Genomic DNA, 15,572 nt, shown 5'->3' on the forward strand with positions numbered 1-15,572 from the left:
CAGCGGGACCGGGATGCTTTTGGGCCACCTCCCAGCTTGCCCTCGCAGATCTGGGTTTCTCCTCTCTGCCAGAAGCAATTTCCACCCCCTGCAAATTCCCAAGGGCTTGGTGAGAAAGGGAAAAAAAGCGCTGTCAAAGGTTTTCCCCTTCCCTTCCCAAGTACAAGCCCCCGGGGTCTCTGGAGGGGATTTGGCAGCCACAGGAATGCGTGGGAATACGGGAGGTTTCGGGAATGGGTGTGGGGCGGTGTAAGTTGTTAAGAGGAACGTCTCACCATGGGCTTCTCCGCAGCAAACTCACCCCCAAGTCTCAGAGCCCACGCTGGCTCCCCCCGCGTCCTGGTGTCGCTCAGGTGCGTGTCCGCGTCTTCGGCAGCCTGGCACAGGGGTGTGCTCAGCGTCCCCGGCGAGGGACGAGTGCGACAGCGCAGCCGGCCCTGGTGGTATTTCGCCTCCCAGGGCGTGAAGGAGTTAAACTTTTCGGATGGAAAACAAACTGAAGATCAAACCAGCAGCCTGGTGACCTCCCGCTGCCGGGCCAGCAGCAGCTCCCCAGCCCGAGCCCGGCAGCTCCATCCATCGCTCGGCGGGGCCGTGGCCGGTAGGTGCGAGGGGTGTCGGGGCATGGAGCGGGACCTGTCCTCGGCTCCGGCGGGACCCCGGGGCTGGGGCGGGAGGGCGACGGCGGGGTGTGATTGTCCCTGGGATGGAGGGAGTGCCGGCAGGGCTGTCCCTCAGCCGCTTTCGGAAAAGGGGTTGCTCAAAGTGAGCTTGTCCTGGGGAATGGCCGAGAGACCGAAGCCATGCGATTTCTTGCCTTTTGGGACGCACAGCTGGCGGATCCTGGGGCTCCTGGAACAACATGGCTTTGTAGCTGAGCTCCTTGCGTGCAGCAAGGGAGGATGTTGTGGGTTTACCTGGGTCTATTTCTGATGGGTGTATATAATCCTGTCCTCCGATGATAGGCAGCTATTTGCCAATAAATGCAAAAAGCGTGGGATGCCAGTTTACGGTTTCTAAACAATGAAAGGTCTTCTCGGTACAGGCGAGAATTGGCTTTTCTTTCCTTGAGCTGAAAACTTGGTGATCTGATTCTAAGTAGTATCGGGCGTAGTCTGTTGTGCTAAGTCTGCGCTGCCTCCCTGGCTCCTCAGTTTATTGAATGAAAGGAAACACTCACTGGTTCAAAGGCACCATGTCAGTAATTCGGATGTTTGTTTTGCAGTAATAAAGCGGTGTAGTCTTACCTAAGGATTTGCATAAACGTTTATCATATCATTTACATTGTAAAACGTAGCAATTTTGCATTGCAGTAACAATTCCCCTTGTTCAGAAATCAAGGCTGAATAGAAAGTCACAATCGTTTCTGTTGAAGAAACACTTAGTTTAAAGGAAAACAAGTACAGCCACATCCCAAAAAACCTAAAACTGAAATAGCGTATTTTTCCCCTCTCCCCAAAGAATACCCTCAACCCTTACAGCGTTACATCTTTTTCCTAAAATCTGAGACTCTTCTTTTTTAATTATTATTAAACTGATCTTGGGATGGCGTCTGATGGAGGTTGCCGGGCGGGTGGCTGCTAAGCGGTAGTTTCTGGCCAGGCAAATGGAATTGCAATCACCGTATTTCAGAGTTGGAAAAGCTCAAATTCCCTTTCCTGGCTTCCTGGTTGCTGCAACCCAATTCCCACAAGGTGCTTTCTGGCCAGAGATGAGGCTCTTGATTACAGAAATGCGGATCTCCTGGTAACTGCACTTGAGTTATTCTTCCGTATCACGGAGAACCGGTCAGTGTCATTCTTTGGAAGCATGAACTCCTCCAAATGCTAATGTGTGGGGAGGATGAAAACAGCAATTTTTATTATCTTCTTAACAACAGCCCTCAGAAATGTGCTTTGCAGTGAGTCCTCCTGCCCTGGCCCCGGCGCCTTCCCCGGGGGCTGGCACGGCCGGGGACCCTCCGCCGGCCGGCCGGGAAACAAGCAGGGGAAGCAATAATCCAAGTGGGGGGAAAGGAGGAGGCTGCGGGATGCGTTGAGAGAGGAGCACTGAAAAGTCATTAGTGGCAATGCAGGGGGGAGCCCCGCTCTGAGCGCACCCCAGAGACAGGCTGTGGCTGCCCAGTGAGGCCGACGGGGGATCTGGGGGCATCTCCTGGGGCCAGGCAGCGTCTGATGTAGGTGACGTGGGATGGGTCCCTGGGGTTTCGTCTCTTAGGAGAGCCGGGAAGGGATGCTGGATGCCTCGGCTTTCACCACGCAGCTCGTTGGCTCGACGCCTTCCCGTGGTGGTGGGGTTTGCCGTGGGGACATCCCCATCTGCCCCTCGTTGTCTGTAACCAAAGTCGCGGGGAAAAACGCCTGTAGGCAGAGCGTGATGCGTCCAAGGCCAACCTGCCCCGGCCAGTGGGGTTTATTCACTAGGGACTTGATGCTACTCCCATTCGAGCGGACAGTAAAATTCCCATCGGTGTTTTTCATGTATTGATGACCTTCTGTGGCCTCTCGATTGCCACTGCAGCCGTGCCCGGGGTGTGCGAGCGCGCGGGGACGCGCGGTGCGGCAGCGCAGCGGAGTCTGCTGTATCCTGTTTTTGTAAAGGGCTTTTCCTCTTAGTAGTTGTAGTGAAAACAAACATGTGGGAGAACAATGGGATATTTTTTTTTTCTGTTTTCCTCCACATTTTTAAATACAATAAAAAAGCCTATTAAAATTAAATGTATCGTGTTAAAGAAGAAGGGATACCTTTATGTTAATGAGGAAAATAAGTGTAACTATGTGAACACGCAATCACAAGCGCAAAGGTCGTTTGCCTTCCTGAATCTCAGCCTGTATTTTTGCTGTTGAGAGCCTATTCATCAAATGCCTTGTGAAAACAGGGCACTGGTGAAGCAGAACAATGCCGGTGCCATAAAGCTGTTATCTGTACACACGGAGGGCCAGCCTCACGCCCAGAGGAACACCCCGGCACGGCACGCCGGACCCTGCAGTCTCTGAGTCAGCACCTCCGCGGGGAGCCCAGGGGAGTCCGCAGCAAGGATTTCCTTTCTTCGGATGAACCTGGAGGTTTTTCATTTGTTGCGTCTAAAATATTTTTGCAGTAAGCAAATAAGAGTGATTCTAGTCGCTGTGGAAAATGGAGGTGGTAGTGAGGTATTAATTCTTTCTGGGAGTAAAGCTCGGAACCATTCTTCATAGGACAAATTGCCCTCAAGGAAACGGGGGCTGTGAACTCAGTGGTGAGGTGTAACAGGTGGGACAACCACTTTCAGTAGTTCCTATTTAAATTATGTGTATTTTAGAGAAACATTTTTCCACATGCAGTGGCGGAGGATCTATCGTAATAGGTGGAAGAGGGTACACATATGAGTGGTTCACAAGGTGAAGCTGCTCCTGGTTGGAAATACATTTCCCCGAGGCTTCGTTTAGCTGCGGTTTTCTGCCAGTGAGGACTTTTCCCCCCGCGAGGGAGGACCCCTCGCCCCTGACACTGCTCTTCCCGTGCAGGTGCTGCAGACCCCGACCACGTCTGGCCTCGACCTTCTCAGCAGCAGATCGGGCTCCCGAAGCCCTCGGCTACGAGGTGGGTTTCCCGTGCCACAGCCATCCCCATCGCCGCTCTCCCTTTTCACATCGTCTTTCCCGAGCGGTGGCTGCTACACCTGGGTGCAGTTTTCCAGCACGTTTGGGTGGGGTCAGGCCATTCGTGCCACTAACAAACTCCAATATTCTGCTGATAGAGGAAGTTGCATTAGACCCAGAAAAATACGAGATAAAAGTTACTTTTAAAAGGGACCGCATCCAGGGCTCTCCGGATGTTAGAGACCTAGGTTTGCCTTGTGTGTGTGTGTCACCAGTGTATTAAATAATGCCCTGTTGTCACTGCTGCCTCGAGCACCCCCTTTCTGTGCCCAGTTCTGGGCTCCCTGGTTCAAGAGGGACAGGGAGCTGCTGGAGAGGGGACAGCAAAGGGCTACCGAAATGCTGAGGGGACTGGAACACCTCTCTGATGAGGAAAGGCTGAGGGATTTGGGTCTCTTCAGTTTAGAAAAAAGATGACTGAGGGGGGACCTTATCAACGCTTATAAATCCTTAAAGGGTGGGTGTCAGGAGGATGGGGCCAGGCTCTTCTCAGTGGTGCCCGGGGACAGGACAAGGGGTAACGGGCACAAACTTGAGCATGGGAAGTTCCACCTAAACATGAGGAGGAACTTCTTTACCCTGAGGGTGGCAGAGCCCTGGCACAGGCTGCCCAGAGAGGTGGGGGAGTCTCCGTCTCTGGAGACATTCCAACCCCGCCTGGACACGTTCCTGTGCCACCTGCTCTGGGTGACCCTGCTCTGGCCGGGGGTGGGACTGGGTGATCTCCAGAGGTCCCTTCCAACCCCTGCCAGTCTGCGATTCTGGGATTTCATGCTGCCTCGAGTGTGCTTCGGTTTTATCCCAGTGTGTCCCCTTTTCTGTTGAGATCAAAGTGCTTTGGGAAACTGATATGAATTTCAAGGGATTAGTTTAAGGGCGGAAGAAAAGAAATAAGCTGCAATAATGTCAAAATACTGCTTCCAACATTATTTGGGGTGTAACATTTTGGCTTTATTTTGAAACAACGTATCCTTTCAAGAATTGGTTTGCTTTCATTCTGTCCCAACATGTAATACCAAGATGAAAAGAACGGTTTTGAAGTGCCTGAAACCGAAGGGAGCAGCTTTTAACCATCCTCCTCCCGAGAACCCGACGCATCGGGATTTTGGCTGCGGCTCGTAGCCGCGCTAAATTTAAAAACCATTTCAAAACAGGGCTCAACCTTTCGCACAGCTCTCTTCATCAAAAGCTGAACGTTGAAGCGATAGTGTCCGGAACAACGAGCACGTAGTACAAACACCTGGTTTGTAGTGAGTAAATTACCCTTGGTCTTACAGTCACAGTGCTGGTGACAGCTCGTACAGCCTGCGCCCTGCCCCTGTAACGCACCAGAAGGAAGCACATGTACATCGCGGGGGGAAAGAAAATACTTGTCTCTTGTCAAAGAGCCCAAGGGCTGTCAGCAAACATATTGTGGGAATATGAATCTGGAAACAAACAGATCATTAGAGGGTGAGTTAAGGTTTTGTGTTTTAATTCTAAACATGTTGAGTGAGGGAACCAGAGATGTGCGATGCCAGGAAAACTCTGCACCAGAAGGGTTTGTGTTTTTTTGGTTTTTTTTGTTTTTTTTTTTTTCTAATGGAAGCTGGTGTTTTTATTGAATGCAAAGTGCTTTGGGTGACAAAGATGGTTACGTATGGAAAATATGAAGTTCCGTTTGTTCTGGAGAATTATGAAGATCACTTGATTGGGAGTAATGTTGCGTCGATGCAAGTTTTACATTCTTTCCTTTCTGGAAATTATTCATCCATTTGCAGAACCTTATTAACAAGGTACAATAATGTTCCGATGTTGAGAGAACGTATATGGAGGACGTCCGCTTGCACAGAAAGCAGAGACTTGGGCTTGTGCAGTCGCATCTTTGGTTGGATTTTGTTTGTGTTTTGCTCTATCACAACTATAATGGGGTTGAGAAAATAAACCGCCTTCCCCAGTTAGGGCACCCCGGGGCGGGGTAGAGCCTGTGCCGGGGTCGTGGTGCTGCCCACCCCGCTCCGACAGCTGGAGCTGCTTGGGCTGAGGACCATCAGGAACCCAGGGAGCCAGAGGACCTCTTTGGAAGTCTCCTGAGAGGACTTGGGAATCATCGGTGGAGTCCTGAGAGGGCCCTGCCGTTCCCAGCATTTTAGGGCAATGTGTTCCAAGGTGATGGGAACGTGGGAATGCCACAGCAGGGGAGGGAACCAGTCCCCGTCCCCCAGTGTGAGATGCTGCATGCCCTGGCATGGACCGAGCGAGGGCAACCAGGCTTGTGCCTCTTCTGGTCTTTCATTCTTCTGACGCATCTTAAAGGTCCTGTCCCCCGTGTCTAGACACAGCGCTGTGGAAAGGATATCCTGACCTGCCCCGGCCCCTGCTCTGCAGGGACAGTCGCAAGGCAGTCTGTGTCCTTGTGTATTTTGGCAGACGCTGGAGCTTTGCTCTCTCAGGAAAAAGCTACTTTGGTCTCCCCCCTTCCTATAGCTACTGTCTTGGCCCTATAACTATTCTAATGGCAGGCCGAGCTGCTCCGTTGCACTGAAGAGGAGAAGGTTGGGGTGAGGGCGCAGCACGACACCTCCGCCTCAGCCTGCACCACCAAGACCACGTGGACCTGGAAGTCTTCAAAGGCTGCTCCTCTGTCTGGTACCTATCCCCGGAGCACTCGCTTCAGGCAATAGCAGCTCTGGGTGCCTCTGCCATTAATGGTTTCCTGTGCGGTGTCACACTAATGAAAACTCAAAATCCTCTGAGATGGTCAACCTTGTCCACCTGCCGCTTCCCCTCCAGCACCGCCCAAGCACATCCTGGTTTTCCCCCAGATCCAAGGATTTGCTTCCTCTGGTGCTCTGAGGATGAGTATCCCACCTGCACCATGAACCTGGACATGAATAGGATATGAGAAGAGAAAAACCATTAATTTCCCAAAGTCTTTGACAAGATAGCTTCTTTTGGAGTAAATGTCCCTGCCAAGCCAGCTCACAGCCTCGGGAGATGTTTGTGGCCAGGGAGACCCCGCCTGTGGGGGTGATGGAGCTGGAACTTGGAGGTGGCTTCAGCTGCCCCCACTGCTCATGGTCCCTTCACCGGAGGCTTTCCCCATGCTGAGAATGTGTCTTCTCTTGCCCGGCCCTTTGCTGTGCTGTCTGCACTGTGGTCAGGCTTCCAGTTATTTCAATGCTGAGTTTTACTCGCTGTTAATTTTATAGGGAGGCAGAGGTTGGTCAATACTTTCTGCTATTTCCTGCCATCTCCCACAACACTGGTTCAAATTGTAATTAACAAACCAACCCCCCCCTCCAAAAAAAAAAACCCCAGCTCTGTGAATCCAGCCCAGCCCTCAGGGTAGCGGTTATGGGGGATGCACGGCGTTTACTGATGCTCGCCGCAGGGTGAAGGAGCAGCTTTTTGCTGCCCTTCTTTTCCACCTCGGAGAGAGCGCTGACGCAGGAGCACACTGCGAGAGCACAGGAGCACCGCCTGGAGATGTTGGGCTGTAGTGAGAAGATACCAGACGATAGTTTCAGAAAATCTGCCCGTCGGGATGTGAGGCTGCGTTCAGAAGTGGTAATGGCCAGGATAATGTGTTGTTTATTGCAAACAGGCATCTGCAGTGGCCTCGAAGGTCTGGGTGTCCGACCGCCCTGCTACACGCATCAAAACCCCTGTTAAGAGTTTCAGCCCCAGATTCAGCCTCCGAAGCCAAGCGGTGATGGTATCACATTCGCTTTTCATTTCTGCGTGGGCACCGTGCCCGTGCAGTTATAACACAGCTGATTCTGATTTTCATATAGTTCATTGTTTACTTATGACTTACTATAAAGTTGAGCTTGTCTTATTTATGAGCAGCCATGAAGATATGGGATTTCATCCACTGGGTGATGACTCATTCATTGGGTTGGACCCTTTAGCTCCTAATACGTGACATATTTTGGACTATTGGATGAAAAGCATTTCTGCATGAGCCCAAATTAAATGCAGTGAATGGAAATAATTAGTTATTTGTTTTTAAAATCGTGTTTGTAGCTGGGTTTGTGCTGGTTTAGCTCCCGGCTCATTCCACCGATGTGCACAAGGGCAGGATGAGTGGCTGGATGGCTCCGGTGGGGAGGTGAGGAACAGCGTTTTAGGGTCAGGCTTCAGACATGCCAGAGGAGGCTTTGCTTTGTTTCTGCTGTACACAGAAAAGCTCTGCAGCGCTGGAGCACTCAATACTTTCTATGAACTTTAATGACTGCAACATTTCTTGTGCTGCTGCAAACAATTTGAGAAACTAATTTGTTAAATCACTCATAAAAATCTCGTGTTCTTTCCATAATAATAAAGCTCCTCGGCTGGAAAAAGAAATACAGATCTTCAGAAAGAGAGCGCAGCAGGAGAGCACTTTAGCTGCTCTTGTCTCGGGCGTGCTTTCCCCTCCCGTGGGTGCGTCATGCCCAGTGAGTTCAGCCGGAAGGATTCACGCAGGGTCAGAAATATCGCCCCCGGTAACGCTCAACTACGTAAGGAAAACGAAAAGTTTTTTAAGAACCTTTTCCCCCCCTCCTCCTGCCCTCATCTCTCACGGATGGGACAGGTACCTGGGAAATGTCGGAGCGACTTTGTCGCGGCGAGCGGTTGTTACGGCTTACAAGTTTCCGCAGCCAGGAGCCCCTCCAGCAGAAATTTATGCCTCCGTGTCGGCGGTACCGATGCTCCCCGGCGCTGGCGGACGGCTGGGAGGCAGTGGCAGGGCGTGTGGGGGACTCGCCATGACATAACCGCATTCCTGCGGCATTAGGAGATATTCCCCGGCCGCGGCGGGGGCAGCACATCCCCTTTCCCTGCCTCCCACCCAGCCGGGCGCAGGGACGGCTTTCCCCGCTGCGGCTTTGCGGGGGATTTGGATCAAATTCAACCCATTCACTGGTTTCGCTGGGGTTTCGCCCCGTGCTGGGAGCCGGCCGGTGCCCTGCGGGGCGAGGAGCGGCGGTGGGGGCAGGCTGGGCGCCAGCCCTGGCGGGTCCCCGCGGGGAGCGTCCCGCAGCCCCGGGCACGGCCGCGGGGGCGGCGGGGCCGGGCGGGCCGGTGGCGGTAGGTGGCAGCATTGGGAAGTGTTTGCGGGGGGGGACGGCGTGGGAGGCGGCTGCACACCGGGACCCCCTGCCCGCCCCCGCCCCGCTCCCAGCGCCGGGTCCCGCCCCGGTCCTGCGTGGGGCACCCACCCGCGGCGGCCGCTGCCCCGCCGCGTCCCGCCCGTCCGTGCGCGGCTTCGCTTCGAACCCTCGGGTCGCTCCCAGGCTTTCATCCGGCCCCGGGTTGAGGTGCCCTTCGCAGAGCCCTCTGGGGCAGCCGTTGTCTCCACCGCATCCCTTCGTCCCCCGAGGCCGGCAGCTAAACGGACTTTCGCGCTAATTAGTGTTTCTAAGAGCTGTTAAAGGGGTTGGCATCTGCCAGGATGCGAAACACCGAACTGCTCCAGCGGCTGCTCTCCTGCCTTCGGCCTTCCAGCCCGGAGTACCAATGGCAAAGCTCTTTCCCAGTTGCACTTCGCCAGTTTGCAACCACTTCATCACGCACTCCCCCTCCCCGCCCGCCCCGACATTGCTACTGGAAACTTGCTGCAGTTCAAGGAACCAGGGAGAGGATTTTTTGCTTTGCAGAAGGAAAAATCGCTGCTACTGTGAGGGCTACAGAAAACACAGTGGGCTGGTGCCTCCCTGGGTTTGCATGTGGCCGGGCACACCACTGCCGAGGCTGGTGAAGGGGCAGGAGGAGGAAGGCTCCTGTGGGGCCGAACCAGCCTGTCACAGGGCAGGGCATGGCTCGTCCCTCCGTGCAGAGCTCCCAGGCACCCGGCTGCGGATGCACCGCGGTTCCCGTGCCAGCCGGGCACTGGCAGCACCAGTGTGTTAATGGTCAGGTTTGTGCTTTTCTCACAGGAGCGAAGGCTCTCGCTGCCGAGTCTTTCCAGATGCTGCTCCCGGAGAGCCGGAGGTAACGCAGGTGTGCTGGCGCTCGCCCCACTCAGCCCGACCATTCCTGGTATGGCAAGCTCATAGCAGGAGCTTGCCAGCCAGCGACAGCTGGTGCCAAAGGACCAAAGTCTGTGCAGAGTAGAGGAAAAGTCTACACACAAAGTCCAACAAGAAGGAGATATACCTGGAAGACCATTGCTGAGTGGAAAGCAGGAGAAGGGGGCTTCTTGTGGGTACACCTGGCCCTGCTGGTGTTGCAAACTGGGGGGGTTTCTGGTCCCCAGAGGAGCTACTGCCACCTCCCTGCCGGGGCTCGAGCCTCACAGAGGCCAAAAGCAAACAAGGGCCATCGGAGGCGCCTGGGCGTCCACCATGCTGTGCCTGTGCAAGCAGCCAGTGCCTCCGAGAGGGCAGAGTGATAACCCAGGGCTTTGCCAGGCTCCTGAAGTCCTGCCTGGGCCCCAGGGGGGTCCCTGCTGCAGGCCGCCGTGGGGCTCCCACGTAGCATGACTGGCCCCAGCTGGATCGCCTCCATCCTGCTGCAATCCATGTTATCACCACGGCTGTAAAGATAAAACCACCTACCTGAGGCTGCCGTATCTATATCTCACTCTTCCCTCTCCTGCCTCCAACACCACCATTGCAGCAATGGGGCAGCTGGGACTAAGGCATGGTGACCACCCTCAAAAAAGGGTCTCAAGCCATGCCCCAACCCCGTTCCCCTGTTCTGTTTCGCTCTTGCTCATTCCGGTTAGCAGGACTGGGCTTGGTGGGGCTCCTTATTTCCCCTCTGTGTCACACCAGCCTCTCTGCTGGTGTTTTAATCCGTAGGGAAGCCACAATGCCTACGGATTACAAAGGCAAGGTTCCTCGCTGGGAGCACGGTACCAGATGGCTGATGTGAAGTGCAGTGCCAACTACTGAGGGTGGCTGAATTACCCTTTGAAATATGCTGTTCTTTGATTGAAAAAGATCTATTTTTACTTTTGGTCCTTTTCAATCAGACAGCACGTGACCCGGCTCGTTCTTGATATTATCTCCTGTTTCAGGTCTCTGTCAGACACACAAGGAGCAAGTGGTGCCAGCTGCCCAGCTAGCTCCACCAGTAACACCTTTCTGATGCCATCTTCTCCCAGTAGCATACCTTTTATTGCGTTTTTTTGTTTTTAACTGGTGATTTTGGAGCTGCTTTGCAAAAGGCCGGAATCGCCGTTATCCCCATTTCGCAGTAAGACAAGATGCAGCACGGGAACTGTAGGTTTTGCCCTGGAAGACAAGGGCAGAGCCAGAGCAGAGCAAGAGTCCCCGCAGGGGAATCTCAGAGTTTTTAGGAAAAGCTTATTCACAGAAAAGCTCCTGAGAATAGGTAAGGCACAGATCACACCGCGGGGATGGGTGATCTGCTCAGCTTTCTTTCCTGCCCTGTTTTCTCCCATCTGGGGTCTCCAGTTTCTCCAGACGAACCCCGTGGAGCCACCCCTGCACATCCAGCCCCCCAGTTCCTGCTGGGGGCTGTGCCGGGACGCACAGCCCAGGGTTTCCCGAGCTGCCGCCTTCCTCCCGCCCACCCCCGGGCTGGCGTCTCCCATTATTTTCTGGGACAGCGGCAACACCCTGCCCTTTTCCCCCGGCTGGTGCTTCTTGCACCCGCGCACCCACCTCCGCCTTTCCTCCTCGCAGGGTGTTGCTGGGCAGAGCTCAGGCGCGGGACATTGCTCTGCTGCAATATATTAACAGCAGGACTGACTAACAGCTGCGCGGGGGAATGGTGGATTGAGGCTGGTGACGGCCGGCCAGGTCCAAGTGTTTTTCTTCCACCTTTTATCATTCCTAATTCTCACCCAAATCAACGTGATGCTGCCCGCGGGGGTCTCTGCCGTTCCTCCCGGTTCTGCAACGTGTTTAAAAGGTTAGCTCACTTTCGGGCAGAGAAATGCCCCCAGAGACATGGCCTCACACATACAGCCGTTTGTGGAGGAAGTTAAATACCCCAATGGCTTGGCTGGATAAGGACCAGGCTGCCAGCGCCGCACCGGGCTGAGCAGCAGAGCAATGCACGGCCCTCGTGCCCTTATGTGCCAGCCAAGGCTTTACCAGCCCGTGGAGGGGCTTATGAAGTAGCTTTCCAAATGAGTCAGTAGACTTAAGGCTTCTTACGCAAGATTTCTGTCTGGGAACATTTTTGTGAGAAATGCTTAAAAAAAAAAAAAAAAAGAAAAGAGAGTGACTTCAGCCCTTTTGCAGAAAGCAAATCCACTTAAAGCGCGGTTGTTTTTTTTTTTCTTTTTGGTTGATTATTCCCCACCATGAGAGAACACCGCCATGGGGACGGCGGAGATGCGCGCTGCGCAGCATCCTGCCTTTCTTCTGAAACAGCCGGGACGTGCGTGTTTTCACTCACTCCGTGCCCGGGCATTCTCATCCCTGCGGCTGCCGCATCCCGGGGCGCGGGCCCGGAGAGCCCAACGACCTCCCTCCCCCTTTGGCTGTCCCGTAGGTCAACGGTTTTGTTTATGTTACACAGAAGGGCTTTAGTTTGTTTAAAAAAATATACGCTGTTCCCCCGGAAAGCGTTCCTTCCTCCTCTTCATCCAGCTGTCCCAAGGAGGAGCTTGGCCGCTCCTCTGCAGCCAAACACAACTCCTCATCTGTACCCCAGGTTAGGGCATCTCCCGGAGAGTAACCGGGGAACACCCGGGATTCTGTGCACTCCACGCGCTCCGGCAGATGTGAGACGGTTTATTCTGACTTTACACCGTCACCCCTGTGAACTCCAACTCGTGGAGCAAAAGCGCAAGAAAAGAAGCTAAAACCCCTGAGAAAAAATGGGTGTACCATTTTAGGAAGAGAGCCCTGGTTACTCCGAATGCAAACACAAGCAGCAGGTAAAGCTGGAAGCAAGCACCGAAAACGCCTAATGAGGACGGTGCCCGCGGTATCTGACAGGGGCAGGAAGCCGCGATTAGCTGCACACTGGAGCATTGTGTGGCTTTGTGCAGGATCTGGCTTCCCAGGTCGTGAAATCAGATCCTGAGTTATTTTAAAAACGAGTTGCCCTTTCAAATTATTTTTCAACTTGGTGTTTTGATACGCCAAGTCACATTTATTTGGGTAAGCTACATTTTGCTTGGACACCCGCGGCGCGGCTGTCGCTGCATTCCTGGTGCTCGGAGCGGGGGTTCTGGCGGGGAGCAGGCGCTGCCCTGGGGAGGTTTGCACCGACCGGCAGGCATCGTCCTCGGGTACCAACACAACTGTCATTTGGATTTTTGCAAAGAGGGAGGTGACTATCCATGGCCGTGAGCATGCATTTTCTTCACTTAAAACCGTCTTCATAAATTAGAACCAAAATTAAACACCCCGCAGCAGTTTATCAATCAGAAAAATAGATGAACCTAGGAAAATAGATGAACTCTGCAGCATTTCCATAGGAACAAGCAGTGAGGGTATTTTGGACAAAGAAACGAGGTGAATTCCTGAATGAGACACATTCCCGAGGAATGCCCTGTCCTTGCTCTTCCAGTATGTGCTCAATGCATTCCAGTTTGGTTGTCTCCCCCGATTTCAGCTGCCACAGGGCAGCAAAAAGCACGAGCAGCCTTGCTCTCGGGCCATTTACAGCCTGTGTCAAAACCAGAGCTTTAAATTCCAGCTGCGAGCCTCTCCAGGATCCAAAACAACAGCAGCGCTGTAAGTTCTGGCAAAGCACCGTGTTTGCCAGATGGATGGCTGCTTTTGGCACCAGTTTCAGCTTCTGGATACATATTTAATGCAGCAAGACATATATATATATATACACGCACACACATATATAATGCAGCAAGACCTCTATGTACAGAAGAAAAATCATATTCTTCCAGACACAGAGAGATGAAAAAAATGCCCCAGACATGACTGCTACCAGAAGCAACTGTTGCCTAAATAGACTTTTGAATGATAAATTTCAATATAAATTCCAAGACAAAGTCTTAATATCTTTCAGCGTATTTCTCGAGGTTTCTCTGCCTGAAGACATCCCTCTGTCCCATTTGGACCGAACTGCCGCTGCGTGCTCTCGTATTGCTGTCTTCCCTGGGTGACAGAGGGAGGAGGAAAAAGAAGATGGAAAAACTCAGAACAAGTTGTATCAAATGTCCTAGCCAATATTTGTATAATGCAGAACTCCTTCGCCTTCCATAGAGCTGCTGAATAAGCTGCAATCCATGACGCAATCCATTGAATTCATGCTTTGACTTGAACGACTTGTCTCGGTTTTGCTTCGCTTGGTAGCGATCACAGCAACAAAAGGAGAGGCTTAATGACTACTTTATCAGTCGAGAAGAAACACTTCTATTGTCTTTAAAAACTCAGTAAATAGTGTACCGGGAGAAGAAAATGTGCAGTGTGTTTGGAAACCTTTGACGTGGGAGACCGGGAGCTGCTCCTGGGGACCTGGCTGTGATTGCGGAGCCGGGATCGGTGCTGCCGGCTGCGCGGCAATGCCGTTTATGGTCACTTAGTCACAAAACCCCATCGAGTTACGCTGTCTGCCGCTTCTGAAAAACCAAACCTTCAACTACGTTGAAGCTTCTCTGCCTCTAACGGTGCTGGCTGAGTGCTGGATTAGCGGCCGAGTCTCCCCGTGGCGCTGCGAGGATTAGCTTCTGCACAGTGTTTTGAATGAATGTGCTATAATTTATTTTATGGCATTTGTTGCACATGGTTTTTGTTGCAGTGCACAATGCTGTCCTGTGTTTGGATAAGGCTATTACGTGCCAAAAACTTATAAATATTTAAAATCTCCTGACAAACTTCTAAAGCTAGCTGGGTGCTGTAGCCCGTGGCCCACTTGTTCTTTTTCCAAGCCATTGCCCTGACAACTCCCAAGCTTCGACAGCCCCGGGGTACAAACCCTCAGGGTGCTGCGGCTTTGGCAGAAAGGATGGACGCGTCTTCCTGGCTTTTCACCGCACGTTTCTGCTGAGATGTGATGCATCTTCAAAGACATTTGTGTGGGGTCAGTTGTAGCGTGGGAAAAAGAATCAGCGCTGCTCGTGTGTATTAGCAGCACCGCTGAAATCTTCAAAAGATGATGTTTTTAGATCCTCAGAGAGGCGATGACTGAACCGTGGTCTGCCAGTGGTGGAGAAAAGCCCTTCCACCTGCAAAGGCTCAGCCCTGAGTGCTCGGCCATGGCCGATCCCTGCTCTAGGCAAATGCTGGATTAACATTTGATATTAATTCCGACTCTTGCCCTCTTACGATCAAAGCAAGCTGTTGCTGAATAATGCAGAGAACACGTACCGTGTCCCAAATGGCTGGGATCCCTCATAAATAGCCCATGGTTTGGAAGAATCCAAGAACATATCATCACGTGGGACCGTGATAAAGTCGATTACCCCGAAGCAGACATCAGACTTCATTAGTCACCCCATCATGCGCTGCCTGTCCACTGATGTCAGCCAGGCCCCGCGCCGCTGCTCCCCACGCCCTTCTGCTTTTGCAAGCCGGGCTTAAACGGGCCTTTCCCGAGCGAACCAGCCGGTGGTCAGAGACGCTACTTCCCCCTGCTTTTAGGATGCTCCAAAAATCTAATGGTAAAATGTCCGCTGCAGAGTCCCACCGTACGCTTCCAGGGCCCTGAAAGATGTGAGGAATAATCTGCGCTGAGATTAAATTTCCATTAAGGGTCATCACAGGTTCCAGCGAGAGCAGCAGCAGACCTGTAAAGGCCAGCCAACTTTTATTTACCTTTGCAGTTTAAACTATGCTCCTAATTTTTTTATTCCTGCCTGCAAAGCAGGAATTCACTCCCTGAAAATTCACAGAGCCTGGTCTCTCTGGTTTGAGGGACATTCTTCAGTGTCTTTTTGCTAAAAATAGAGAAACCAAATGCCGTTACGATTCATTCCGTTTGTCAAGGATGCATTTAAAAACGCAAAATATTCTGAGCGGTTCTATGATAAAGCATTAGGTACGTGGCAGCGGAAGACAGGGTCTTTTAAACACAGTC

The 15,572-nt window shown here is 52.6% G+C and overlaps 1 protein-coding gene across 4 annotated transcripts in view; it reads left to right on the top strand.

Annotated features, from left to right (window-relative positions):
* The first annotated feature begins 466 nt into the window (after positions 1 to 466).
* Positions 467 to 15,572, top strand: part of FLNB (filamin B) — a 95,347-nt gene continuing 80,241 nt past the window's right edge. For 3 of the 4 annotated variants that reach the window (XM_054215922.1, XM_054215926.1, XM_054215925.1), the window contains exons 1-2: positions 467 to 601; positions 3,507 to 3,582. The gene's annotated coding sequence lies outside the window, so the exon portion shown is untranslated. The remainder of the gene's footprint in view (positions 602 to 3,506; positions 3,583 to 15,572) is intronic. The other variant, XM_054215923.1, reaches the window with a different exon arrangement.

Source organism: Rissa tridactyla, chromosome 10, assembly GCF_028500815.1.
Source record: "Rissa tridactyla isolate bRisTri1 chromosome 10, bRisTri1.patW.cur.20221130, whole genome shotgun sequence".
Lineage (NCBI taxonomy): Eukaryota > Metazoa > Chordata > Aves > Charadriiformes > Laridae > Rissa > Rissa tridactyla.